This window comes from Dermochelys coriacea, chromosome 8 (genome assembly GCF_009764565.3).
Source record: "Dermochelys coriacea isolate rDerCor1 chromosome 8, rDerCor1.pri.v4, whole genome shotgun sequence".
NCBI classification, from domain to species: Eukaryota; Metazoa; Chordata; order Testudines; family Dermochelyidae; genus Dermochelys; species Dermochelys coriacea.
In genome coordinates this window covers 860,339-864,851 of record NC_050075.1, presented here as the reverse complement: position 1 = coordinate 864,851, position 4,513 = coordinate 860,339, and positions in this window count along the sequence as shown.

Here is a 4,513-nt window from a genome sequence, read left to right as displayed (position 1 = left end):
GCGGGTGTGTGTGCTGTGTGATTAGCGGGCGACTGGAGGGGGCAGGCCCCGAGCCAGCAGCGTGTCCCAGGTCCAGCCGGGCCCTGGCAGTGATTCTGATCAGCAGCATCTCGAGGGTGCTTTGGCCATGACATCACGGCCCCCTCGTGGTGCTGTGCAGGGGGTAGATTGTGCCAAACACTCCCCTGCTCCCCTTACCTCTGGCCATCTGCCCCTCTGATAGCCTGGCTGCCTTCAAACCCAGCTGTCCCATGCTGACTGCTGCTGGCAGGGACTGCACGGCGGGGGCAGGGGGTTTTATGGGGAATGGGCCAGTGCAGAGAGGCAAACACTTAGCCCTGCCTTGAGGGCAGGGGACTGGACTAATGGCCTCTCGAGGTCCCGTTCTGTCCCACGGTTCTGTGAGAGGGCCCCACGCTAGGTCAAGCAGCGGGGGAGCTTCCCGCATGGCCATGGGAGCACCACCTAGCAGCTGTGGCAGTAACGGTAGCCGTCCCAGCGCTGCCATTGACAGCTCTGGCAGTGACCCAGCCTGGCTGGCACAGGCAGGAGACTCCCTAGCCTGGTATCGTGGGCTGGGCCATGTGCTCCTGCCAGACCCCCTGGCTGCTGCAGGCAACGGTGCGTGATCAGGCACCTCTCATCCAGCATGCCTGCCCGCCCCAGGGTGCAGGGGGGCCAGGCTGGGACATGGAGTTACACTGGCCCCCGCATTCAGGCAACCTCTGCTGGGATGTTGCCTGACCTCAGGCCAGGTCAGCACTTGGGTGGGAGATGGTGAGCTGCAGGAAGTGCTGCTTCAGCAGGAGGCTTCCCTCTGCAGGGCTCTATGCTGGGGGGCTGCTTGCCAGTCAGAAAGGAGGTGGGGCCCAGCCACACTTCAGGGCCTGTGTTAAACCAGCCTCCGGGCTGCCCCCTGGAGGCCATGCTTCAGTACTGGCCAGGGGAGGGTGACCTCGAGTAGGGGGTGGGACCCCACCTCTGTGGAGAAAGGGAATCCTTGGGCCAGGAGATCTGATAAAATACCCAATGAGGGGGCTACGGCAAGGGGCAGGGCCACTGCTCTCAGCCTGTCCTAACCCTACAACAGGCAGGCTGTCAATGACATGGGGAAGCAGCGAGTTCACAAATGGTAAAAGGACATATTTGTTCTTTCAGTGAATGATTAGCCATGGGAACTCTCTGCCACATGATGGCAGTGAGGCCAAGAATTCAGCAGGATCCAAAAGGGGCTTGGATGTTTCCATGGAAAACAAGATCCAGAGATATGAGTAAATATGGAAACCAAATGAGTGCTTGGAAAGGAGAGGAACCCTTCTGCTTTAGGGCATGAGCCAACCCTAACTTGGAGCATTAGAGGAAGTGCCCCGAGTACAGTTCCCCATCACTGCCAGCTACGGGGCTCTAACTTCTGAACCAGCTGGAGTGGGCCACCATTGGCATCAGGAGACAGAGCCAGGTGGAGCCGTGCTCTGAGCCAGCCTGGCAGTTTCTGTGCTGCAGTGTGGGTGGGGAAGGCCGGTGTGAACAGCTGCCCCAAAGGTGGCTGGTCGAGGGGAGGGCTGTGTACTGACACCCAGCACCAGAGTCTCCCAGCTTCTCCCACAGCAGGGAGCTGGCTGTGCCAGTCTCGCTGGAGATGGGCAGCGCTAGCGATGCCTGTCGGCGTTTTGGCCACGGGCAGCCAGCGAGCTGGCACGGAGGAGTGCCTGGCCAAGAGAAGAGCTGGCAGGTGTGGCAGAGCCAGGGGCTGGTGGGTAAGAAAAGAGGGAAGGTGGGTGGGGAGGAGCAGCCTAGGCAGCCACCGCAAGAGAGAACCCACAAACTATAGGGGGAGGGGCAGCAAAATAGCCCCCTCCCTGTATGCCAAAGCAGGAGTCCAACCGTGCCACTGCTGGAGGGTAACTGCCCGGTGCGCTGCAGCTCACAGCAGGGGCTGACCCAGTGCTGCCTGGACCATGCACAGGGTTTGAGGTCCAGGTCTGCAAGGAGAGTCAGTCTGCCATAGTCAGACCCACCCTGTAGCCTGAAGGTGCCAGTCTGCTGTAGCAGCGACCAGCCGCGCACCGGAAAGGCCTGCCAGGAGCAGGGTTAAAAGATACTGTAACTCGCATTTTGGATCAGCAGCCAGCCAGGCGCTCAGGCAGGTAAATCCTGCCGCTGTGGGGCTAATGCCCAGCAACACCAGGCGGGCTCAGTGGGCAATTCTCACTACCAGCTCCGTTGCGGCAGGCTGGGGGGGCACCAGCAACACTTGCTAGTGAAAGATCTTTGGGAAGGGCCACGCAGAGCAGGGAGAAAGAGGGCACCAGGCAGCGGAGGGCAGTTTTTAACCTGCCTGGGCAGGCACAGGGATCCCTTTGTTCAATGGCTCTCGACCAGGGGTTCGGGTCCCTGGGGGTACATAGAGGTTTACCGTATCATTATCAAACAAATCAATGGGGATATAAATATTGTGCTTACATGTCAGTGCACAATACCTAGCGCAGGAGAAACAAGTCATTGCCTGTAGGAAATTCTAGTCTGTACTGACTGTGCGAGTGCTCTTGGTGTAGCCTGGTGTAAAACTAGGCAAATCTCTAGGTGAGCCGAGTGGCACCCAGGCCCTCCCCCAGCCCGGGCCTGCTGGGGTTATGGGAGGGGTGCCTCTCCTACAGCCCCAACCCCAGAACTGCCACGTCAGGGAGAGGGGGAGTCCTCTCTCCCCACCGTAGCCCCTGAGCCCCCTCCTGCACCCCAAAGCCCTCATCCCTGGCCCCACCCCTCTGCTCCAGCCCTGAGCCCCCTCCCACACTCTGAACCCCTCAGCCCCACCCCATGAATTTTGTGGTGTGCGCCACTGTGAAGGTAATGGGTCACATAACAAACTCACTGCGCACACAGGGGCAGGAGAGGGAACGCTGGCGGAGACCCAGGCTCCTTTCGAGCTGCCCCAGGAACCACAGAGCCAGGCCTTGGGCAGAACCATCCTCAGCCCTAGCGGGAGCAGAGTCTGATGTTCCCAGCTCTGCTTCCAGGGCCTCTGCCTGGGCCTGGGGGGAAGCTGGGGGAGGGGCAGGGTCTGGGGGCGGAGAGCGGGGCCTGGGGGGAAGCTGGGGGAGGGGCAGGGTCTGGGGACGGAGATCGGGGCCTGGGGAGAAGCTGGGGGAGGGGCAGGGTCTGGGGGCGGAGATCGGGTCCTGGGGGGAAGCTGGGGGAGGGGCAGGGTCTGGGGGCGGAGATCGGGGCCTGGGGGGGAAGCTGGGGGAGGGGCACGGTCTGGGGACGGAGATCGGGGCCTGGGGGGGAAGCTGGGGGAGGGGCAGGGTCTGGGGGGCGGAGATCGGGGTCTGGGGAGAAGCTGGGGGAGGGGCAGGGTCTGGGGGGCAGAGATCGGGGCCTGGGGGGAAGCTGGGGGAGGGGCAGGGTCTGGGGGCGGAGATCGGGGCCTGGGGGGGAAGCTGGGGGAGGGGCACGGTCTGGGGGCGGAGATCGGGGCCTGGGGGGGAAGCTGGGGGGGGGCAGGGTCTGGGGGCGGAGAGCGGGGCCTGGGGGGAAGCTGGGGGAGGGGCAGGGTCTGGGGGCAGAGATCGGGGTCTGGGGGGAAGCTGGGGGAGGGGCAGGGTCTGGGGGCGGAGATCGGGTCCTGGGGGAAAGCTGGGGGAGGGGCAGGGTCTGGGGGCGGAGAGCGGGGCCTGGGGGGGAAGCTGGGGGAGGGGCAGGGTCTGGGGGCGGAGAGCGGGGCCTGGGGGGGAAGCTGGGGGAGGGGCAGGGTCTGGGGGCGGAGATCGGGGCCTGGGGGGGAAGCTGGGGGAGGGGCAGGGTCTGGGGGTAGAGATCGGGGCCTGGGGGAAGCTGGGGGAGGGGCAGGGTCTGGGGGCGGAGAGCGGGGCCTGGGGGGAAGCTGGGGGAGGGGCAGGGTCTGGGGGCGGAGATCGGGGCCTGGGGGGAAGCTGGGGGAGGGGCACGGTCTGGGGACGGAGATCGGGGCCTGGGGGGGAAGCTGGGGGAGGGGCAGGGTCTGGGGCGGAGATCGGGTCTGGGGAGAAGCTGGGGGAGGGGCAGGGTCTGGGGGGCAGAGATCGGGGCCTGGGGGGAAGCCTGGGGAGGGGCAGGGTCTGGGGGCGGAGATCGGGGCCTGGGGGGGAAGCTGGGGGAGGGGCACGGTCTGGGGGCGGAGATCGGGGCCTGGGGGGAAGCTGGGGGAGGGGCAGGGTCTGGGGGCGGAGAGCGGGGCCTGGGGGAAGCTGGGGGAGGGGCAGGGTCTGGGGCGGAGATCGGGGCCTGGGGGGAAGCTGGGGGAGGGGCAGGGTCTGGGGGCGGAGATCGGGGCCTGGGGGGGAAGCTGGGGGAGGGGCACGGTCTGGGGACGGAGATCGGGGCCTGGGGGGGAAGCTGGGGGAGGGGCAGGGTCTGGGGGCGGAGATCGGGGTCTGGGGAGAAGCTGGGGGAGGGGCAGGGTCTGGGGGGCAGAGATCGGGGCCTGGGGGGAAGCTGGGGGAGGGGCAGGGTCTGGGGGCGGAGATCGGGGCCT